Raw genomic sequence first — 27,106 nt, forward strand, 5'->3', positions numbered from 1 at the left:
TAAAATGTGGAATAAGAGCTTCCATATTTAGAAAACTAGCAAGGGTGAGTGACCTGAATGGTAAGTGGTTGTAAAGCAATGTCTAACATTTTTATCTAACGCATAAAAACAACAGAACAAACATGCACACTTTATATCCGACTGATGATCAGGAACGTGAAATTTAAATAACTAGATGTGAGATGCAAATTACAACAAACACATACATATGAATAAATTGCATAGAAACCATATTTTGGCATGGTTTCTTTGGTTTGAAGATGAAAAGTGTTCTTCCATCAGGATAATGCTCAGCCACATACAGCAAGGATGACATTCCAAAGGCTGGAGCAGTTTGAATGGACAACGATGCTCCACCCATCATACTCGCTGGACATTGCCCCATCTGATTATCATTTATTCCATGATCTTCAAAATCATTTGGGTGGAAAAAATATGAATTCTCAAGAAGAGATCAAAACAGTACTGGAGGAGTATTTTTCATCATGGACAAATGAATTTTGGAAGAGGAGCCTTTCAAGTCTACCAGATAGATGGAAGAGCATTGTAGAAAATGAAGGAGAATATATTTTAGTCTAAAAAAGAAGTTTGTTTATCTTAATTTTGAAACATAAAAGAAGTATAAAAAGCCCTGGGATGACTTAATATATATATATATATATATATATATATATATATATATATATATATATATATATATATAATATAAATAATATAAATAATATATAAATATATATGCATACATACACATATATTTGTACATATATATATATACATGCAGATATGGATACAAGGCGCCACAAAACGAAAAAGGGGAGGAAAAGAGATGGAAAGTGAAGGAAGTGTTGCATCAATATTATTAAGATAAAACTCATATATATATATATATATATATATATATATATATATATATATATATATATATATATATAGGAAAATGAAAAATAGTAATAAGGCAGAATGCTAAACTGAAAGCATATTTTAATATAGATTTCTAACCGGGTTTCATTGCATGACAAATTTTCAAGAAGAGGGAGAATGAAAATGTTCTTTACAAAAAAGTAAAAAATAATATATAAAAAATAAATATACCAATACATTATATTGTCTTTGAGCTTTTAAAGTTCAATGGTAATCCATGTGGATAATAGTTGGGAAAATAAGGATGCATGAAATTCAGAGTTGTGTTAGGTTTAAAAAAGAGAGAAAAGAGGCTAAAGGTTTATGTTTTAAGCAGGAAGTGTGGTGTCAAAACAGGAAGTGTGTGTAAGGGAAGACAAATCTCTTTAGTTGGAGTTATGGACTTCCTGTTGACAAAGAGTCCATAACTCCAACTAAAGAGATTTGTCTCCCCTTACACACACTTCCTGTTTTGACACCACACTTCCTGCTTAACACATAAACTTTTAGCTCCTTTTCTCTTTTTTTAAACCTAACACAATTCTCAATTTCATGCATCCTTATTTTTCCAACTATTATCTACATGGATTACCATTGAACTTTAAAAGCTCAAAGACAATATAATGTATTGGTATATTTATTTTTTATATATATATATTTTTTATATATTATTTTTTACTTTTTTGTAAAAAACATTTTCATTCTCCCTCTTTTTGAAAATTTACCATTTCTCCACGTGCGGTTAACACAACCCCACTATTTACTGACTTATATATATATATATATATATATATATATATATGCATAGATGCACTTGCCCAAGGTGTTACATGATTTGACTAAAGTTGGAGCTATGTGGTTGGGAGTCAAACTTTTCACCACACTGTCACACCTGTGCCAATAAAAGAAATGGTTGTGTGTGTGTGTGTGTGATTGAGTTTTCTGGTGTTTGTGCCAGTCTGTGTTTGTCTCCTATCATCACTTAGCAACCAGTGTTGGTGTGTTTACATCCCCATAACATAGCATGTTTGGCAAATAAGCCTGACAAAATAAGTACCAGGTGAGTTGATTTCCTTGACTAAAATTTATCAAGATGGTACACCACCATGGGCACAGTCTAATTACTTAAACAAGTAAAAGATAAATGATATATAAATCCTATAGAAAACAGTCCCCCTCCCAAGATAATCAAATGACAATTAAGTAGCTTTACATTCCTTCTTTCAACTACTTACTTTCACTGTACTGCATTTACTATATAAGTTTGATCTAGTTTTGTTCTAAAATCTCTGTTATATTTACCATTGGTCCAAAGATTTGGATATACTTAGAATTCCATGCCAAATTAGGCAATTACAACTGTCACAATATTATTCCCTCTTGCAGACATTTTCTTGCACATTTAGTAGTTTGCTTGCTGCAATATTGTTTTTTAACTCTGGTCTTACCTTTCATTTCTTTCTTTAAGTTGTTCTCTCATCTTCGTGCATTAACCATTTATGTTATTTTTATTCTCGGAAGCACCTTTGGTAAAAAGAAGCTAGCATTTTGTAATAGTCAATTTTATAAGCATTATAAATGATTTTGTATGAAGCACTTTTTACTGAGTGTGGCAACTTTTTCTTCTCTTTCAATAGCAGACACAATCAAGTGCATGTGTGTGCATGTGTGTGTGTGTGTGTGTGTGCTTGGACATTGAATCCTGTGTAGTAATCAGTAATGTGAAATTTCAGTGACTTGATTTGAAATACCAGAAGAAATAGCTATAAATAACCTACACACTCTAAATAAGTACTGTTTTGAACTTTTCCCCTTCATTATGAGTGTGCACATATATATATATATATATATATATATATATATATATATATGTGTGTGTGTGTGTGTTTTATCATTTATCTTTTATTGGCTTCAGTCTTTAGAGAACAATCATGGTGGGGAACTGCTTTGAGGTTTTTATACAAACAGATTGACCCCAGTATTTATTTATTGTTTTAAAAGCTGGTACTTATTCTATTATTCTGTTCTGCTGGACTGCTAGATTATGGTGATGTTAACATACAACAAGTTGTCAAGCAGCGTAATGGGGGACAAACTCAGACACAGAGAGAGACACACATACACACACACACATATATTAATATCCGAAAGGCTTCCTTCAGTTTCCTTCTACCAAATCCACTCAAGTCTTTGGTCAGCTCAAGGCTATAGTAGAATCCACTTGCCCAAAGTACCACACAGTAGGACTGAACTAGGAACCATATGGTTGGGAAGTAGACTTCTTACTACACAGTCACACGTGTACCAATAATGTTGTGTGTATATATGTATATATATATATATATATATATATATATATATATATATATATATATATATATATATATATATATATATATATATATACATATATATATAAATGTACTTTAATCCCCTGAGATTGCAGATACTGTTTCTGAATCTCTTTGATTCTTTAAATGTGCTAGCTTCCTGGTAATTAATCGATATTAATTAATATATGGTTTTTTATAAATGATTTTGTATGAAGCACTTTTTACTGAGTGTGGCAACTTTTTCTTCTCTTTCAATAGCAGACACAATCAGGTGCATGTGTGTGCGTGTGTGACGCAGTAAATATTTCCTGCAGACATATTCCTGGAATTTTTCGGTGATTTTAAATGTCTTGCCCGCTTACGTTTTGGTATTCTGCTATATTTCATGTTGAGAACAATTTAGGTCTTAATAGACACAAGATGTGATCTATTTCTAGCACATTGAATGTCCACGTTAGTGGTTAACGTTATCTCCCACCCTAGACACACAAAACTTTCCATCCCCTATTCCCAATTCCTCCGTCTAGGCAGACTTTGTAGCGACAGCCATGACTTTGAGACTCAGTCTCAACTCATGGCTCGCCACTTTAGCCTGCGTGGATATCCACCCACCATCATCCACACTGCCCTTGCCAGAGCACGTTCTGTGGACCGTGCATCTGCTCTCTCCCCACGAACCCGCCCTGCCGTTTCCCGCCTCCCTTTTCCCATCACCTACCATCCCACCACCCTACCCCTCCAACTCTCCATTCTCCGAGCTTTTCGGCGCCTCCAGTCCGACCCCTCCACCTCCCACATCTTCCCTAATCGACCCCTCCCCTCCTTCAAACGAGCCCACAACCTTGGTCCACAGCTTCTTCCCCAACCCAACCTCCCAACCTGGCTCGTTCCCTTGCTCCCGCCCACGCTGCTGCACTTGCCCTTACCTCTCCAACACCACCCTCCTCACCAGCACCCATCACCGACCCTTTCGCATCACCGACTCCTTCACCTGCACTTCTACCAACATCATATATTGCATCTCCTGCTCTCTCTCTGCCATTCTCTGTACATCTGACAAACGGGGCGCCTCCTGGCCGACCGATTCGCGGAACACCTCCGAGACATCAACGTTGGCAATGACACCCCGGTGTCACGCCACTTCCGTTCTGCCGGCCACTCCTTGCAGCAACACCTGTCCGTGTTTGGATTGTCCATGCACAGGGGCCATCCGGACTCCCGTTTGCGCCGTGAACAGGGATTAATCTTCTCTCTTCGCTCCTTTGCGCCACATGGGCTCAACTCCCCTCCCCTCTTCATATAACCCCCTCCTCCTGCCTCTCTCCCCCACCCTCCCTCCTACCACCCCTACTCTTTCTCTCCTCTCTCTTACTCTCTTCTCTCGTACTCCCCCCTCTCTCACTCTTACTCTCTACACTCTTACTCTCTCACCCTTACTCTCTCACTCTCTTCTCTCTTTCCCTCTCTCTCACTCTTACTCTCTACACTCTTACTCTCTCACCCTTACTCTCTCACTCTCTTCTCTCTTTCCCTCTCTCCCACTCTCTTCCTCTCTTTCTCCCCCATACCCACCTTCCCCCTCTCTCACATCCACCTTCCCTCTCTTATACCCACACTCTCTCCTCTCTTCCTCTCTTTCTCTCCCCTCCCATGCCAACCTTCCCCCTCTCTTACATCCACCTTCCCCTTCCCCCTTCATCGTCAACACCCCCTCATAAGCTCATCCCACCACACCCCAACACACTCCTACTCTACCTTCCCACTCCACCCCATCTAATTCCTTACACCCACCCACCCACCCCCTACCCACATACCCACCCTACCCACATACCCCTACTTCTACCCCACACTCCACCCATGCCTTCCCCACCTCCCAACACCCTCACATCACATCACACCAATACCCTCGCATCACACCACGCACACACTACAACTGACCAACTCCTTTCTCCCCTCCCCATTTTCACACTACATACGTCAAGATCACCAGCATTCTATCCCCCCCACACACAGCCCCTCGTTCTTCGATCACCGTTTGTTATCTCCCCCTTTTCTTAGCTCTCCTGAAAAAAGAATTTCTAACTTCCGGTCAGCCATTATTAGCCATTATTATGATTGACCGTTGACTGAACACTATTCAATTTTTCTTTCTCCGTGTTTTTCTCCTTGTCTCCGTATTCTTTCTGTTGAAGAGCGTAGCTCGAAACGTCAAAGACTTTCCGTATTCCCGAGCGTCATACAAATACATCCTTTTGTTATTTACACCACCTGTCCTCGTCTGTTGTTGTTTTTTCGTACATTCTCCTATATATATATATATATATATATATATATATATATATACTCACACACACACTACCCACATCTGCACTTAAAATATATATGTATATATATATATATATATATATATATATATATATATATGTTTCCACTACATCCACAACAATAATTTACCAACCCATCACATCATCTGCACAAACACCACTCGTCTTCCTCTCTACTTGATCAGCTCCATGCCACCTTCTCATACCCTTATTCTATCAATCAAATCAACCAGACAGCCAAAAGAGCAGAAGGAGTCCCTAATAGATTTGTGATCACTTAAACTTACAAGAAATGTTAACTAAAACTTCTTTACAAGACATTCTGTTTCAGAAATCTCACACACACACACATTGCCCACTTACACAAGAATGCACATCACTCATACACATACTTATACTCACATATTCTCAATCACTCACATATATTCCTCCTCATTCCACTACTCGCACTTTACTTAACAACTGTGTTTCACACTGAGCTTGGCAACATGTGTGTTACACTGTTTTCTATTTCCTGTGGTTCTTCCTTCCCTTCCTTTTCACTCTTCTGTCAAAAGAGATTTGTTTTCCTACCCTTTTCCTCCACCACATGTTTGTACCATATTCTCCAGCACCATAAACTTCAACTCAACTCTCTTCAGCTAATTTTTATCGATTTTTCTCCCTGTAGAATTTACCATTTCTTCAACATTTTTGGATTCTGAAGACTTACTACTAGCTGTGTAATTAAAAAAAAAAATTCTCTTTTGTTACAAATGGTTTATCTACCACAGATGCTAAAACATCTACCACATTCTTCTTGCCCCTCTCTATGCCTCACCTAATTTTCCTTTTAATAGGTTTCTCAGCATACTATGGACATTTCTATTACTCCAGACTTAGTACCAGATTTGTAGCCTCCTGCTCTTTTCTCTTTTTACTGTGTAGTTTTTTTAATTTCTTCTTGCACAGAACTTGTAATTATTTGAAGTAGATATATTAGTGTTATATTGTAATCAATTTTTCTCCAGTTTTTCTCTCATACCTTTTCTTTCCCTAAATTTGCATGTTTTCTTTTCTTTTGTCTTGTTCATTTGTATACCCTTTACAATCCAACACATGTATTCCTCTCATGTGTATGCCACATGTTTCACTAATTTTTTTCTTTCACAGAACAAAATAACTTTGAATGCCTTGTTTTCTCCCTCCATCACTTTTCTTGTTCATGTTTTCCTTCCATGCAGCTATGTTTCACATCCATACTCGTGCACACCCTTTTATCACACCCTCCACATTTGTCATGTCTTGACTCTTACTTTACTCATGCACCCTGTCCCTCTTCTTCAATTCCACAGTTCCTTCATGCACACTCAATACAATTGTGCACACACCAACATCTCCAATCCCCACTATCCCATTTCTGCACTTACACAACTCTACAAACAATCACATGTCCCAAAGCAACACATGCACACTACTAACCCCTAGCTCCTTATGCTTATCTCAAAACATGGTTACACTCTTATATCTGCACCTGCACACCTTCTCTTTCCTTCCTAACTCCCCCTCCACAGACCTACATTTCCACGTGAATCCTACCTCTTCACCCATTTATTTTCCTTCTTTCCTTTTTTCTCAACCACTCCTTCTTTTTCTTCACTCCTTGTATTCTTTTCTATTGATAAACGACTAATGTTCAAAATCTTAAACCATTTTTTTCTGTTTCAATGTTAAGCAAATGCACTATCTACCAAAACTTGTCCCTCCTTCATGTGTTATCCTTTTTCTTTTTTCTCATTACATTTACACTATCTATGTGTGTGTGTATGTGTATATATATACTGCTGCTGTCCAAAGGAATAGGTATAAAAGACAGAAAACCAGCCAGTCTGTTAGTCTGTCATACCGGCCATGATGAAATACCACAAGGTATAGAAAATACGTATTCGCCTTTATATATTTAATCCTTTATATTGAACACTCAGTATTTCATATATTCAATAAGATATATTCCATATATTCAATAAGACATTCAATACTTCATTTCATTGTACCATCCATCTTTTTTTATATTATATATTATATATTCCATATTCTATATCCCACAGAAATTTTACAAGAATATAAATGAAAAACATAAAACACAGACAGAGTTGGAACTCTTTTAAATAAAATAATATATTCCTCTATACACGATCATACAAAACCCTTATTTTTGTATTTATTTTTACTCATATATATATATATACATATGTGACAATTATTCGGTAGCCATGATAAAACTGAGTTTCTGATGCTGGGGCGGAAACCCATGCCACCATCTCTTCAGTTATCTGGCCATAGAAAAAATGGTCTGATAGCCAGATATCTGAAGAGATGGCGGTTTCCGCCCCAACATCCAAAACTCAGGGTTTTATCATGGCTACCGAATAATTGTCACTTATTATTTACAGACAAATTCCTCTATTTACATAATATCAAGGTCTCTTTCTTTCTTTTGTTGTATTGCCTTTTCTATCAATATATATATATATATATATATATATATATATATATATATATATTTATAAACATAATTAAGGGATCAGCAAGCATTTGCTTCACCATATACCGAAGTTCAAAAATAGTCTATGATTAACTTTAAATGGTTAGTTTTCATTGTTTTTTCTTCTTGTTTTTGCCTTTGTGAGTTACAAGTAATGTTATCTGTTGGAGTTTCAGCTTTTTTAGCTGCTATTTCTGAACTTCGGTATATGGTGAAGCAAATGCTTGCTGATCCCTTAATTATGTTTATAAATGTATGGGAACTTTTAAATAAGTTCTCCACTGATAATGGTGCTTACATACCGAAGGGCTTGGTAAAAATTATTAATTGTTGATTTATTAATAAATTAATAAATTGATAAATCTTTACCCTTTTAATTTGTAATAATTTATATATATATATATATATTTAGGTAAGTAGAGCTAGCGGTTGGAATAATCATCTAAGGGATAAGAATACCCATTATTGCTAGCAGTATAAATTAACTATGTTAACCCTGGGCACAAGTCAAATGTTGCAACACCACTACATCACATATGAAAAAATGACATTGCTTAAATGGCAGCCATTTTTGGCTTTGCATGCCCATGCTCTTTCCAAACTTGCTCCATAACACACTCAGGAGCTTCAGACCCCACTTCTCTGATTTCTCTATTGATGTTCTCCTTCAACTGCACCAGGGTCTCTGGTTTGCTGATGTAAACCCTCTCTTTCAGGTATCTGGGCTAGTCAAGTCTGGGGAACGTGAAGGCCAGTCAAAGTAAACCTCACACGTTCTTTCAGCAAGATGGGGAACTGCTCATACTGCAAGAGAAACAATGCAGTTGCTATGGCAGTGCTTTGGAGAGAGAATAATCTCCTGCTACAGCAATGTCAACTGGCCTTCATGTTCTCCAGACTTGACTAGCTTGGTCTGAAACTCTTGAGGGTGTTATGGTGTAAGTTTTGGAAAGAGCACAGGCATGCAAAGCTGAAAATGGCTGCCATGTAAGCGATGTCATTTTTCCTATGTGATGTAGTAGTATTGCAAAATTTGACTTATACACATTACTTTGCATTATGTCCTTTACATTGTATCAACATTTCATGCATTTATTTGTATAGTTAAGTACGCTATTAGAAACTGAAACCCATCAGTGACTTTTGGGACATGCTGTGTGTGTGTGTGTGTGTGTCTAAGTATGTATGTATGTATGAGTGAGTGGACAAATGAAAGGATTTCCATCTTGGACTTTCTGTATCTCTCCATTTGGTGTTCCAAAAATGAAAAGGAGTCAGGCTCCCATTAGGGGGCCTCTAAATCTTTAAGTAGCATGGAACTGAATCAAACTGTTTTAAATAATAGAATACTGTATCAACATCATCATCACCATTATCGTCCATATTACATGGGATAACGCCCATTTTCCATGCTGGCATGGGTTGGAAGGTTTAACAGGCGCTGGCCAGCTGGGAAGCTGTCCAGATTCCAGAAATATAAGGCACAGGTACGTCTGTGTGTGTGTGTGTGTGTGCGTGCACAAGGGGACATCTTTTGTCTTTTATTTGTTTCAGTCATAGAATTGTGGCCATACTGGGGCACCACTTTGAACGGTTTTAGTCAAACGAATTGACCTCAGTACTTATTTTTTAAGTCTGTTACTTATTCTGTTGACCTTCTTTTGCTGAACTGCTAAGTTAGAGTGACATAAACAAACTAACACCAGTTGTCATGTGATGCTGATGAACAGACATAAATACAAAGACACACACACACACATATTATCATCATCCTCATAATGATCATTTTAAATTCACTTTTCCATGCTACTCTAAATCAGATACATATAGAGATACATATATACACATATACACACATATGAAACATATACACACATATGAAACATATACATACATGCACTCAGTTGTATGAACAGTAAAGAATAATGGGATTGGCTTAGTGATAGCAAGAGAAGCATCTAAAGTGTTGGACAAGAGTAACATCTTGAAGTATAAATCTTCTGGTATTATTTCATGTCCAGAATATATAATACTGAATAATAATTTATCCCATGCAATTCTAAGGAGTGTTGAGGGATTATGCTTAACATGTAAATGGAAAGTTGTGTTTAATTAGATCTATATATGATCGTTATTAAAATAACAAGATTGAAATAATATTTCAGAGAAAAGTCAAAGTTAGGCGCAGGAGTGGCTGTGTGGTAAGTAGCTTGCTTACCAACCACATGGATCCAGGTTCCATCCCACTGCATGGCATCTTGGGCAAGTGTCTTCTACTATAGCCTCGGGCAGACCAAAGCCTTGTGAGTGGATTTGGTAGACGGAAACTGAAAGAAGCCCGTCATATATATGTATATATATGTGTGTGTGCATGTTTGTGTGTCTGTGTTGTCCCCCCTAGCATTGCTTGACAACCGATGCTGATGTTTTTATGTCCCTGTCACCTAGCCGCTCAGCAAAAGAGGCCGATAGAATAAGTACCAGGCTTACAAAGAATAAGTCTCAGGGTCGATTTGCTCGACTAAAGGCGGTGCTCCAGCATGGCCGCAGTCAAATGCCTGAAACAAGTAAAAGAGTAAACGGGTAGAACAAAGAGTGGTATATATTCCAGCAATCTTTGCTCTGAGTTCAAATTCTGTGAAAGTCAATTGTGTTTCCCATCCTTCTTCCTACTACTACTACTGCCCTCCCCTTCCCTTTCTCTTCTCACCCCTTCCTGTCATCATTGTCAAAGTCACTGTCCCCACTGCTACCACTACCTTAATTTTTCCACATGTGCAAGGATTTGATTGGTTGTTTTTGAAACCCAGCATCTTGTCATATGCTGTTTTCCTTTGCTGTCTCCTTCATACTTATGAGTAACAAATAGAATGAAATTTATTACTTTATTTGAAATGAAGTTCATTATTGTTATTTAGCACTTGGACAACCTCATTCAAGCAAACTATGATCAAAACCTAATTATAAGGACCTTCCTAATTATATAGATGTATTTAAGAGTACATTATCTCAAAAGATTATGACAGCGATGGTGGATTATTTTAGATATCTAATATTAGATGTATTAGATAGTAGCATTTGAAGTGGTGGAAACTTTGCTTGCTATTTTTAACAGATTGGACTATCAGTCAAATTCAATTCCAATACACCTGTCTACTCACACATGCATATGCATTTACATATGAACACAAAATACACACACATATATATCTTAGTGTGAGGTACAGGTAACTCCTTCTTCTTCTTCTTCTTCTTCTTCTTCTTCTTCTTTTTCTTCTTCTTCTTCTTCTTCTTCTTCTTCTTCTCCTCCTCCTTCTCTCCCCTTTCTTCTTTGTCTCTGCACCCCTCCTACACCTCCCCTTCCCACTTCTCCCCTCCCCCCTTATCCCCCACCACTAACCTCCTCCTCCTCCTCCTCCTCCCCTCCTCCCCTCCTCCCCTCCTCCCCCTCCTCCACTATCCCCTCCTTTCTTCTCTGGCATGACTTTTCTCCATCTCATAGTTTGCTATAATTGATGGATTACTGCCACATTAATCCATAAGACCCAGTTAGCATTGACATTTTCTGCATCAGTCTGGTTCCGACATCTCCCTTCCAGAGATACAACTACTTCAAACATTAGTTTCTAAATTTTATGCATTCCATAAACTTGAAGTAAAAATAGGAGCCATTTTGTCTTCATGGTTGAACAGTTCAGTTAAAGAATTATATACAGAAGTGAAAGGAAAAAAACAATATTTTTGCTCCAACAATTCCTAAGAAGATTTAGAAATTTTGCTATCCATTCTACACTTCCACACTATGATAAAGTATCTATTTGTGAGTGTATTCGTATATATGTAATTATTTGTCAGTGTGATCATTGGGGAATTACTCTGAAACAAGAAAAAAAAATATGAAATAAATTGGTTTTATGTTTGCTGTTGCATATTTCTATCATTCAACAAAAAGTTTTTTCATATTATAATAATTGTGAATTATAATTTTGATTGAAATAATTGGTTAAATGGGAATTGATTTTATTATTGATTACTTTGAATTAATTGGTTAAATAGGAATTGATTTAATTATTTCTTAAAAGTTTTCTTCTTTTAAAAATTTCTTTAAAAAATTATACTAACTTGTCTCTTCAGAGAATCACATTGAAGTTTGTATGTAAATGGTAAGACTTCCACAAAAGTCTGTAAAAACTTCATGAAGTGACTATCAGTCTGATAAAGACAGAAATACTGGGACAAGGTACTGAGCAATCTCTTACTACTACCATCAACAGCTACAGTTGCAAGAAGAAGAAGGGAGGAGGAGGCAATTCCAAGCTCAGGGTAATCCTTGGCTACTCAACCATAGACAATGTCTTTCTTGAGCCTGAGATTAACAGACAAACTGTAAAAGTTACTTTCAGTTTTAGCCAGGCTAGCAGCAAATGTCTGAGAGAAAAGTAGGCTAACAGTGCATGCAAAAGCTGCAGTCTACAAAGCTTGCACTCTCAGAATACTGCTTTATGATACTGTAAAGCATCTCTTTCAGACAAGAGCAGCATCCCAGTGACTTCCAGCAATGTGATCTGAGACAAATTCTGAATATCAAGGGAAATGATCAAGTCACCAACAATGAGATCCTAGCACATGCCAAAGTACCAAGCCTTCTTATGCTACTATAATAGTCAGTTCACCATTGGCTGGGCACATACACAGCAAGCAAGATGGGAGGATTTAGAAAAGCACGTGGTATGGGGAACTGGTCCCTGGTAAGAGAACACAAGGGCAGTCCCATCTATGTTCCAAAGATATCGATAAGAGAGACACAAAGTGTATTTACATGAAAGTTGAAATGTGGGAAAATATTGTTGGTGATCACTCCCACTGGTAACTGGAACTTGGCAAGGGTTTGAAAAGATGACAAAAAAAAAAGACAAAGAAGAAAAACAAAGTCAATAGGAAAATAGCACTGGCACAAAGCTGGCAGGCAGTGCTTCAAATGAAATTACTGTAGCCAGGACTCTCACTCACGTGTAGGTCTCTACAGTCACAGCAGATGCTGTTCTGCCAATAAGATCAAAACAAAACTTTCCTGGCAAGGATTCACCATCTCACAAAACAGGTGCCTTTTAGAGAAGAGTCTTCTGAAAATATTCTAAGGCCATACTTCCTTACCCAAAACACATCACATACATATGTATAATATATAATATTTTCAAGTTTTGGCACAGGACCAGCAATTTCAAGGGTAGGGAGTAATTCGATTACATCAAACCCAGTGCTCCACTGGTACTTATTTTATTGAGCCTGAAAGAATGAAAGGCAAAGTCAATCTTTGTGAAATCTGAACTCAGGACAGAAATATGGTTGAAATGCTACTAATCATTTTGCCAGCTCACCACCTCACATGTATAATACATGTTATCATTTTATCCCATCCCTGTCCCCTTTCTATGCTGACAAAGCTTGAGCCAATATAAGATATCAAGATTTTGAGTAGGTACCCTGCATATTGTGATTCACCTTCTAAAACACTGCCTCAGAAAACCATGCAACCTATGCCAGCATATAAAAGGCTGCTGAGTGTATGTGTGTGTGTGTGTGTGTGCCTGGGAGTGTATGTGTATGTGTGTGTATATAAATATATGTGTGTGTGTGTGTGTGTGTGTGTGTGTAACTGATTATATGTTGTCTAAGTAATTGTGAGATAAAATCTATATCAACAGGAGCAACACTGTTGATATTGAGAAGTAGTCATATATTACAATGAGGACAGTGTATGTATTATATACTTTTTAAAATTAACAAAGACTGTGAGCATAATACCTGTCAAATTTTTTTTACCCAAGTGTATACATGCACATTAAATGTATGACACATTTGTATGTGTATATAATAGGATTAGTATGATGGTTTATATAATAATACTTTAGTAGAGATTGATATTAGTCCAACAGAAACTAAGGATATGAATATTTATGTCAGTGAATATAGTTTATGAAGATTACATAGTAACAAACATCATTCCTACAATATAATAATGTATCTGTCAATATAAATACATATTCTGTTGATACTCAAAAAATTCTGGAAGAAGAAATGAAAATGAAAAAAAAAAAAAAAGAGAGAAAGAATTCTAATACAAAAAATGATTTCAGAAGAAATATTTATTGAAACTTTTGCAAACTGTAAACAAGCAATTTTCATGTGAAACTGTGTTTCACCTGCAGTGAAAAACATTGCAGACAGATAATTACAGAATCAATTAGTACTCATCTGTAAGTGGAATATTTAGAGAGAATTAACAAGTCCAATGATGACATAATTATTGAGCCAAGAGTTAACATGGTAATTGAACAAATACTAAGCATAGATATTGAGCTACCAGCTAATATGATTATTGAGCCAACAGTTAAAACAATTATTGAATCAATAGGCAGCATTATTACTGAGCCAAGAGTAAACATAATTATTGAAATAATAATTAACAATTATGGGTACAACAATCAACAAAATTAAATGAGCCAATAATTAGCATAACTAATGAGCCAACAATGTAACTTATCCCATCATATTTTTGTTTCTTTTGTTTTTCTTTCGGTCCTACCATTTATTCCATGTCATTTGAGGCCTCACTGGCTTTTGCATAGATGTTTCCAAGATGTTACTGCAAACATATCTCTCTATCTGATTCTGGACCACCTACTGGGTATTGTTGACATATACTTTTCCATGAAGAGAACAATGTTAGGAATTTGGACTCCAAAAGCAAAGGAATAGAACAGGTTCTGCAAGGAAACCCATGTAGCATTCTGTCAGTTTATTCCTGCTCGTATAATACATAACTTAGAAGCAGTACTACGGATGTACCAACACACATGAGCTTGAGGCATGGCTGACCTCACGCACTTCACATGAGGAATTCCAGAAGGAGGTCCATGAGACCACCACAGAGATGCTTCCAGGAAAAAGAAAAATTCAGCAAGAATTGGAAAATGGATTATAGCAGTGACTCAATCAATTCCTAGCGATATTTGAAGGAATTTTTATATTCTGAAATATTATTATTATATCAGACAATAGATAATTGAATTAAAACACTTATTATGGTCCACTCTGCATTGTTATGTCATTGAAACACATATTTCACACACACACACACATGCACACGCACACGCACACATACACACACATATATGGAACAAAAACGCAGAGGGCATTAAAAGATTCGGACAGATAGATGACACAAAGGCCGACAAGAGAAACAACAATTAGAAGGACAGGCAAAAAAAGACAGGTCATTCTTGGCTTTCTTTCATCAGAACCAGAAGTCATGACCATTTCAGACAGTTACACTTGAGATGGTTCGTTCTGATTGTCCTTGAAAAAGTCTAAGTGAAGAGCATTAGACCCCTTTGTAAGAAAGTTAATGAATGCGTACAGCAACAAAGATGGAAAAAAAAACAAACAAGCAAAAAAACGGAGAATATAGTACACAGTTACGAATACAACAAGAAATAACAACAGGCATCTTTCCACTGAGAACGATTCAAATTGAGTTGGCGTATCTGAAGTAAAAGCCTAAAGGCAGGGACATGGGAGATGGACACAAGACGTGTTCAGGGTCGGCAGTCAGGCCAAGAAAGAAAGATCATGGCTGGCTGGAAACCGATCACGTGGAAGGAGGAGAGATTGGTAGGGACAGTGGGATTGGAGGATTAGAAAGAAAATCAAAGACAAAGGGAAAGATGCAGGGGAAATAAATGAGTGGGAAATAGTGGGAGTCAAAGAAAGAGAGGGCCAAGAAATGTGAGAGAGGGGGAAAGAGAGAAAGGAAGAAAAATAAGAGGAGGAAAAAAGATATACACACACACACACACACACACACACACACACACACATATTTATATATATGAAAGAGCAGACAAATAATATGGATCTCATCCATAATTTGAAAGTGACACCGACTCTTCTCTTGGATCATGACATGGTGACCATGTATGGACCAAAGGAAACCATAGATATGCAGCCTACAAGAAATTCTCAAAATCTTTCCAGCTTGAACTTCCTTAAGGCAAACTGAAAGCAAATTGAGAAAGAGACCCTCAAACAAAACTGGCCTAAATGTCTCTCCTCACCTGACGTCGACATGAAACTTCAACAATTCATGTCTGTAATGCAAGTCACATGTTACAAATGTGTCCCACAGAGAAAGCCCACTGTACACAAGAACAAAATCCCCAAGGAGAGGAAAATTCTTATGAGATAGCATACAAAAATTTCAAATTGCCTAAACAAACAAATTGAAAGCAGTGAAAAATCCCACCTGAAAATACAACTGTTGGAAATTGAAAAAATCTGCAACTCACCCATGAAAATGAAAGAGCAGACAAAGAAGCTTAGGCTATAGACAATATAAAATCTAACCCCAGAGCCTTCCACAAGCTTGCCAAAGAAACAGCCTCAGTGCACTGCAGTGTAGGGCCACTCCTTGAAAAAGATGGTCCACTCACAGGAAACCCAATGAGGATAAGTGAAATGAGCAATTCAAAAGTGTTTTCACTCCACCCATAGGACACTTGCAAGTCAGCAATCCAGCTGACTTTTTTTACTGCTGCATATATAAAAACAGAGGCAGTGATGATTGATTACATCAATATAAAAGAAGACGATGTAATAAGGGCTATAGATGAAATGAACTTGAACTCAGCTACTGGCCCTGTTGGATTCCCAGCAATCCTTCTAAAAGCATGTAGGTGAGTCCTATCAAGACCACTGCAGTCCTTTCAGAGCTTCCTTGCAACTGGCAAACTTCTAAGCAAGCTGAAGGAAAGTAAAATATGTTCTATTTATACATGAGGCAGCAGAGCAGAGGCCAAAAACTACAGACCTATCTCGCTGACCTTGCACACCAGGAAGGTCATGGAATGAATAGTCAGAAGAAAACTAATCACTTTCCTTGAGGAAAATGAATTGATGACTGACACCCAACATGGTTTCTGACCAGGAAGAAGTTGCCTGACTCAGCTCTTACAACACAATGACTGGGTGTTGAAACAGCTGCTCAACCACTCAAATGTGGAAGTGATATATCTCGACTTTGCAAAGGACTTTGCTAAAGTCAATCATGGAATGATATGTCACAAACTGCATGATCTCGGCATAATCAGGAAATTGGGTGAATGGCTGCATGACTTTCTGAGGGATAAAAAGCAAGTGGTAGTACCCAATGGGGCCACCTCCAATGACACGCAAATAGTGAGCAGTGTTCTGCAAGGCACTGTTGTGGGACCACTACTGTTCCTAAATAGTTCATACTACTGTTCATACTCTCAGATATGCCCTTAGGCACACAGAGAGCCATGATCACAAGTTATGCAGATGGTACGGAAGTCTCACATGTGATACAGAACTCTGAAGACACTATGCACCTACAATGTGAGTTGGATAAAATATACATATGGGCTGAAAAGAATAGCACGCAGTTTAATACTGAATAGTTTCAAGCCTTGTGCTATCAGCATGCAAAACTAAATACAATACCAATTAAATACGCTGGACCTGGAGGGATTGCAATTCCAGAGACACAGTCAGTGTGAGACCTGGGCATTTGCATGAGCAATGATGCATCCTTCCATGTGCATGTTGCTAAGTTGGCAATGAAATGCAGGCGGCTGACCGGATAGATTCTTAGAACTTTTAGAACAAGAGATTGGGAAACCATGATGGTCCTCTGGAGGACACTTGTCCTAAGCCACTTTAGCTATTGCTCCCAGCTATGGTCACCAACCAGTGCCAAACTAATTGCAGAACTCGAAGCAATCCAATGAAGCTACATGAAGATAACCTCTATGCAGCATATAAACTACTGGGAAAGACTCAAGAGATCAAGACTCTATTCCTTAGAGCATAGGTAAGAAAGATATGCCATAATATACATCTGGAAGATCCTGGAGGGACTTGTCCCAAACTTTGGCATCGAGAGTTACACTAATGCTAGAACAGGGTGCCAATTCCAAATTTGCCATGAAGATATAAGACAACAGCCTGGGCTTTAGGGAATCACAGCCCTTCAATATCTTCCCGAAGGATCTGTGAGACCTGCATGGGGTGGAAGTAGGTGTTTTCAAAATGAAACTGGACCTCTTACTGTCAAGTGTTGCAGGTTAACCAACTTCACAGCAGGAAGTGCAAATGAGGGCAGCAGCATCAAACACCCTCATGCACCAAATATCAATTTCTAAAAAGAATTAGTGAAGTAAAATTATGTAGCAACACCAAATGGCAGTGCCTCAGCATGGCCACAGCTTATGAGCTGAAACTAGATCACATCAAACCAAATCATATATGTATATATATATATATATATATATATATATATATATATATATATATGGATACACACACACGCGCACGCACACACACATACACACACACACACATGCACATGTGCACACACACACATATTACAGAGATATACTTGTATACCAAGTGACCTGATCTTAGATCGTGTGCTTAAACAAAAACAATTGCAACTTGGAAGGTGTTTCTAAGCCCTTTAAAAACATGCAAAAACCATTAGATTCACTTCAACATTTAAATTTAATTTGCCAAAATATTTTCATCACTTTGACCTGCTCAATGACAAAATTCTGTGTTGTGTGTATGTGTGTTTGTGTATATATATATATATATATGTAAATATATAAATGGACATATATATATATGGATATATATATATATATATATATATATATATATATATATATATATATATATATATATAAACATAATTAAGGGATCAGCAAGCATTTGCTTCACCACATACCGAAGTTCAGAAATAGCAGCTAAAAAACCTGAGACTCCAACAGATAGCATTACTTGTAACTCACAAAGGCAAAAACAAGAAGAATATATATATATTATAGCCTCAGATCAACCAAAGCCTTGTGAGTGGATTTTGTACATGGTAACTGAAAGAAAACTGTCGTATATATGTGTATATTTGTGTGTGTGTCTGTGTTTATACCCTCACCATCGCTTGACAACCGATGTTGCTGTGTTTATGTCCCTGTAACTTACCAGTTTTGGAAAATACACTAATAGAATAAGTACTAGGGTTACAAAGAATAAATCTTGGGGTTGATTTGTTCGACTAAAGGCAGTACTCCAGAATGGCTACAGTCACATGACTGAAACAAGTAAGACAATAAAAAAACTATGCCATTTTAATACCGAGCAATGCCGGATATCGCTGCTAGTTTGTATGTATATATATATATTATATATATATATATATGTGTAGAAAGAGGAGAGATATGTCAGGCTTCTTTAAATCTTTTCAACCAAATTCATGTAGAAGGCTTTCATTGGTCAATAGTTATAAAAGAAAACACATGCCCAAGAAACATTGCTGTGGGACTGAACCAGAAGTCATGTGGTTGAGAGGTGAATTTCTTAACTGCACTGCCATATTTCTACTAATGTATCCCCACCTCATTCTCTCTCTCACTCTCACTTTCTCTTTTCTGTTTTTGTTCCCTTTCTCTCTCTTTCTCCTCCATTGTATGCCTGTATCTGTGTTCAGTGATACTTCCTTCATTAATAAAGGTCATCTCAATATTCCTCTGTGTCTGTGAGACATGGACACTGACAGCAGAAAACGAAAGAAGAATCCAGGCTATGGAGATGAAATGTTTCAGGAGACTTTTGGGAATATCATACAGAGATCATGTCACAAATGAGGAAGTGAAAAGAAGAAGAAAGCAGGCAATAGGGCCTTATGAGGAACTTCTAACCTCAGTAAAGAAGCACAAGCTCAGGTGGTGTGGGTATGTCACATGCTCATCAGGGATGGCCAAAACAATCCTTCAGGGAACAGTTAAAGGTGGCAGATGCAGAAGCAGACAGAAAAAGAAGTGAGAAAACAACATCTGTGAGTGGACAGGCTTAAAGATGCAAGAAACGGTGTGAGAAGCAGAAGACAGAGATGAGTGGAGGGCTCTGGCTGCAAAGTCATCAGTTGTGCCCCAGTGGTTATCCAAACACGGGATATGTAATATAATGTAATAGTTTGATGAAGATTTTACTGCTATGTTTAGCAGGGCAAGCAATGACATAGAGGCTTTTGTAGAATTGTATGACTCAAGTGAAAAGTTGATACTACTAGAAGCAGCTTGACTGACCTTGTAGGGAGTTGGTGTGTTGAGTTGTATGATTTGAGCAACAATTTGTTGCTATTTCTAGCAGACTGATTGACTTTGCATAAGCTCATTTGTTGATTCCTCACTGGAAAGTTTATACAGATGAGATTTATTTCTGCCATTAGAATATTAATAAACTGGCAGAAATTTGAAAATTAATCTTTCTATTGACACAGTTGTGTGTCTGAAAGTGAGGCTTTCTACAGAAATTCTTGAAGTGCTGATATTTCTGTCTCGAACAGATGCAACTATTTTCAACTTCCTTTTCTTTAACATGGCAATTATATTGAATTATTAATAGAAAATGCTGGGAATTAGCAAAATCATTAGAACATCAAAAATGCCTTGGGGTATTTATTCTAGTTCTTTACATTCTTTGTTCATATTCTGCCAAAGCCAATTTTTCCCTTTGCTTTGTATACATTCAGGATTAGAAAATAAGGTGTGGCTGTGTGGTAAGAAGCATGCTTCCCAAACACAAGGTTTCAGGTTCTGTCTCACTGTGTGGCACCTTGGGCAAGTGTTTTCTAGTATAGCCTTGGGTCGACCAAAACCTTGTGAGTGGATTTGGTTGATAGAAACTGAAAAGAAGCCCATCATATGTGTGTGCTTGTGTATGTATGTATGTGTGTGCCTGTTTTATATTTTTTTTATGATGAGGAATTCTGTACATTATTTACATTATTTAGATTGGACAGATATGTGACCTCATCTTGTTTGTTGTTACCATGTTTTAGCTGATTTACTCAGCCTTCATCAAGTGTCCTGGTGGAATTTTGGACCCAATTCTGGGTTCTCATTCCTAAGGTACTTCGTTTGCTGATGTTATTATTATTATTATTACTATTTATTCAAGACACTGTATGGAATTGAATTCGGCCTAACTTCAGCTCCATACCAATTAGATAATACTGTTCTATATTTTAGAGGTGAGGAATTCTGCACATTACTTACATTATTTACATTTGACGGATATTTGTCCTCATCTTGTATGTTGATACCACAGTGTTTTGACTGATTTACTCTCCAGCCTTCATCAGGTGGAATTTTGAACCCAACCCTGGGTTCTCATTCCTAAGGTATTTGTTTTGCTTATGTTATTATTATTATTATTATTATTATTTGTGTGTGTGTGTCTGTGTTTGTTCCCCACCACCACTTGACAAGCGGTGCTGGTGTGTTTATATCCCTGTAAGTTAGCGGCTAGGCATAAGAGACTGATAGAATAAGTACGAATCTTTAAAGAAAGAAATAAGTGCTGGAGTCAATTCGTTCAACTAACTAAAAATTCATTAAGGTAGTGCCCCAGCATGGCCGCAGTCTAATGACTGAAACACGTAAAAGATAAAAACAGAGATAGTGACAAGTGCAGTTAAATCTTTATCTGAGTGTTTCTCTTTCCCACTAACTCAGAATCAGATCTTCTGACAAACATAGGAGAGGTGAGCGTGGGGCTTGCATCTTCTTTACATCTGTTATATAATAAATACCATCTAGAGATCATGGTGGATGTAGACAAATATGATAGACAGTGCAGAATGAAAGAGTTAAAAAAGTTACGTAATGAAACAGAATACCTAATTAGTAAACCCTCATCTTGTTTTTTTTTTATCTTTTATGTGTTTCAGTCATTAAACTGTGGCCATGCTGGGGCACTGCCTTGGACAATTTTTAGCTGAATGTATCAATTCCAGTACTTTCTTTTTAAAGCCTCATACTTACTCTGTCAGTCACTTTTGCTGAACTGCTAGATTACAGGGACATAAACACAACAACGCTGGTTTTCAAGTGGTGGTGGGGACAAACACAGACACAAAGAAACACACACACATACGATGGGGTTCTTTCAGTTTCCGTCTACCAAATACATTTATGGTTAGTCTGAGGCTATAGTAAAAGACACTTGCCCAAGGTGCCATGCAGTGGAACTGAACCTGGAACCATGTGGTTGGAAAGCAAGCTTCTTACCACATAGTCATGCCTGCACCAATAAAAAGGTAAATAAGGAGCTTCTATGTGTTTATTGAATTTCCAGAAATACAAGATACATGCCAAATCATCCTTAAATCTCATCCCTCAATTTCAAATAAGAAAGATGCATTGGTTAATGTACTCCTAGACATACCATGTTTGTAAAAAGATCCTTGTGATAGTCATGGCTGGGATGTATGATGAGAGATTGCTGGTCTGTTTCATCAAAGCTTATTTAACCCTTTGGTATTCTGATTACTTTCTCAAATGTGATGCTTATTCATATTATTTTGAATTACTCAGGTATTGTCTTGTACCTTTAAGATCTCAATGTCAGTGTATATTTTTAGAATGACATTGTAGGGTAGGTATGCAATGCCGGATCTGGCCAGCTTGATCATAAAACAGATATAATATATGGGCCAGATGTGGCTGTTTTAAATGCTAAAGGGTTAAGGGTTAAGCATTAACTACCTCACTTATTTCCCACTCATCTGTAACTATTAACTACATTTGTACTGCTACAACTGTTCCATAATTTGCAACACTATAACAAATGCATACATGCCCACACGTGCAGTGTACAGAAACTCATTTCTCTTGATTCTTCACTAAGTTAATACAGGCTGTATGCATATCTGCCATTAGAATATTGATAAGCTGACAGAAATTTGAATATTAATCTTTCCAGGTTAATTTGGATGTGCTAATTAATATATGTTACAAAGGCTACTTCTGTCACTAATAGCTAATTTATACACAGCCTGCCAGCTTTTCACTACATCACTGGCTGTTTGGCCAGTATTCTATATAGATTTGACTGATTTTCTCTCTGGCATTTGGTGTTTGGCTTCCAACTGCTGATGATCTACAATATGGTGAAATCACATGATATGGTAATGCCATTCACTAGTGCTGACAAAAATTAGTCAACTGACATAGAATTTTGATGCTGGTGATTTTCTGTGCTTGAGAAGACACATCAAATTTAGTTGAACCATGGCCATTGCCAGCGCTGGTGATGCATGAATGATACCCGTTGCCAGTGACATGTTAAAAGCACCTGTACCGATGACATATTAAAGGCACCCAGTACACTCTTTGGAGTGGTTGGCATTGATAAGGGCATCCAACCACAGAAATCACACCAAAACAGACTGGAGCATGATGCAGCTCTTCCAGCTTTCTAGTTCCAGTCAGACTGTCTACCTTATGCCAGCATGGAAACGAGAATACTAAAAATGAACCCACCCACACTCAAAAATTAAGTAAAAAAACAGGAAAAATCCAGAATCCTTGTCCTGTACCAAATTGATCCCAAAATCTAATCAGTTTGTGCCAGTCACGAGGCTAGACAGCCCTGAATGTTTCATCTGAATCCATCCAGACGTTCTTGAGATATCTTGTCCACGGACAAACAAACAAACATGACTGAAAACAATACTTCCACCTTTGCTAAGGGAATAATAACACTTTCTACTATAAGGGAATAATAACACTTTCTACTATAAGGGAATAATAACACTTTCTACAATAGGTAGAAGGCCTGAAATTTGGGGCAGGGGGATAGCCGGTTACATCGACCCTAGTACTCAACTGGTACTTAATTTATCGACCCTGAAAGGATGAATGGTAAAGTAAACCTTGGTGGAATTTGAACTCAGAACATAGTGGCAGAAGAAATACGGCTAAGCATTTAGCCTGGTGTGCTAACGAATCTGCCAGCTTGCTGCCTTAGCAGTAGTAGTAGTAGTTATAATAATAATTTTCCAGATTGTTTACTGCAGCCTAAGCAAAACATCCAGGTTAGGATAGAGTTGCTAATTTATATAGCATACACAATATATACTTACATATTTGCAAATACATTCATAAATATATACAGGGAGCAGTGAATAAACTGTTGTTTAGATAACGCAAAAATGAAAATAACACTGACATCTCATTTTAACAGATATATTTACCAAAATTACATAAAAATATCTTGAAATACTAAAGAGTAAATTTATTCAATAAAATACCCATTAGTTTCAATCACGGCCTCGTGCAACTCTTCTGGATGTTCTCTTTGTTTAAGTTGGTGAATGCTGCCATAATCCTTGCCTTCAGTTCATCTTTGGTGTTACAAGGAGTTTTGTTGGTCTCTTGCTCAACTGCATAATAATCAAGGGGGTTGCAGTCTGGCCAGATGTTAGCGATGATGTGGTCGAAGAAATTGTCTGACAGCCATGACTGGGTTCTCCTGCTTGTGTGGCATGGTTCAGAGTCCTGTTGTCAGACATAGGGCATTCCATCAGCCACTCTCTTGATCCAGAGTGGCACTACCTCCTCCAGGCACTTGATGTAGGCCTCCATGTTGAGTCTGAGGCCATGTGGAAGGATGAATGGAGGCATAACGTCACCATCACTAGTGATCACTCCAAACACCATGATCAAACATTCATGACTGGATGTTTGATTTTTATCACTTTCAGTACATGTTCTCAAATTTCACTGTCCTGAGATTGACACCCAAACACTCTGAAAAGTTTGTATTGGAGTTTCCATCCTGAATGCCAAGTTGTACAGCATGTCGTTTCCAAATTTCTGGCTGAGTGAATTTCATCATGGTGTTGTTTTTCTCAAAGACAGTGCCCAACTAACCCTACTATACTGTGTAGTCAACGAAATCAAAAGCAAACAATGTGCGTGTGCAAAATTAAAAATATGAAATGGTGACAATTTACCCATCACACCCTGTACATGTGTGGTTGGCGTTAGGAAGGGCATCCAACTGTAGAAAATCTGCCAAATTAGATTGGAGCCTGGTGTTGCCATCCGGTTTCACCAGTCCTCAGTCAAATCGTCCAACCCATGCCAGCATGGAAAGCGGACGTTAAACGATGATGATGATGATGATGTATATGCATATAAATTTATATGTGAAGGCACATGGCTTAGTAGTTAAGGTGTTGTATTCATGATTGTGAGATTATGGGTTTGATTCCCAGACCAGGCGTTGCATTGTGTTCTTGAGCAAAGCACTTCATTTCACATAGCTATGCAATCATTTCATCATCTGATATGTGGCACATTGTGCACCTATTCAGATAATGTTGATTTCATGGATGGAGTGAGCTTATGTGAACACAAACATTTGATCACTATAAGCAAATCATCTTGTTTGGCAAGAAATTACTGAACCCACATATGTCGTCTAACAACGGGAGAGTCCATGATAGATTTATATATACTCATATAGAAACATTTGTACATGCAAACATACATACATCAAAACACTTGCACACGTACATAAGCAAATATGCTTATATTTCTTGATGTTTTGCCATACAGCTCTTTCTTTTTCTTCTGTATTTGCTAATAATTCACAAATATCTGCAATTATTAAGCAATTACTGATATGCTAAGCAGGTTGTTTTAATAATTAAAAATTTACTAATGAGTATAACTATCATAATTTTAGCTCCAGCTTTTATTTTACACTTTCTGTGAAATTGGACAAAATAGATTGTTATAAATAAATATTTATACAATTTCTCCTCAGGCAGTCAAAGGGGAAACATTCTGGTTGATTTCACTGCCTCTTTTTCTGCTCATGAAGAAACATTTTAAAACATTTGCTTAGGTATTGGTCTACAATATTTCTTTGTCTGTACAGTCTCCTGTAAACTCTTGTACTTCCTTTAGATTAGATATACTCCATAGTATAGTGAATGTGTTTCCAACTCATTTGGCATTTTGATTCAGTTTGAAGCATAAACAAAATTTCGCAGACCAGATAAAGACAATGATTTCTAAAAACCCTATTCATAATGTAGGCTAACATACATTATAACTTTAACAATATTAACAAATAAATGAAGTAAAGAATATAGAATGTTAGCAAAATTTGTGTGCAGGGATATATGGGAAAATCTCATCCATGTAGTATATATACAGTCCTATAAATAAGAGTCTTTAGAGTGAGAATAGATAGAAATTATCGAAATGGCAGCATACTTTTATTGAAAAAAAAAATCAATGCTTGGTAGAAATCTTACACTGTATAAGCAACAAAATCTTCCAGTATCATTCATACCATTAGAACCCATTGTGACAAAAAATATTTGTAAATTTAATACAAAATAACAACAAAAGTCCTTCCTTAGTTTGGCTTGTCATGTGTAAATTAAGGAGAAATAATTAATTTTTAGGACATAGATTCATAAGCTTCTTTTTCTATTAGTTGAGATTAAAGATTTCCTTAGGACCACTGATTTCTACTAAAAACAAAAACAAAAAAAATGTTAATCATGACACTAGTAAGATTCCAACTCTGAATGCATACTATTGATAAATATTGTAAAATGTATATAACAATAATATTTTTTTAACATAAAATTGAGCTATAGGCTAGACTAAACATTGACCTAGGCTGGATCTAGCATGTAAGCCATATGTTTGACACCCCTGCACAATTACGTAATTTAATTTTATGTTTCTTTGAAGGATTAAAACTAATAAATCAAAACTGAATATGAGTAATACTAATACCACTAACCTGTGACCATTGAATTGTACCAACTGATTTCTACCATTTACCCATACTCTGACTACAACTACTGAATTATACCACTGACCACAACCACTGACATATACCACTCAATCATATCTCTGCTACCAATGATTTCTATCACTGACCACTATCATTAAGCCATGTGACTGACACTTGCCACTGACCAATACCATACACATCTACTACTGACTACTACATAACATTTAACACTAACCCATGACACTAACCCTTATAACTGGGCCTACCAGTGATCCATATGCTGACCAATACCACTGACATAGCTTAGACTAGGTGACTCTGTAGGAGAACTAATAAAC

Source organism: Octopus bimaculoides, chromosome 8 (assembly GCF_046866305.1).
Source record: "Octopus bimaculoides isolate indiv1 chromosome 8, ASM4686630v1, whole genome shotgun sequence".
Lineage (NCBI taxonomy): Eukaryota > Metazoa > Mollusca > Cephalopoda > Octopoda > Octopodidae > Octopus > Octopus bimaculoides.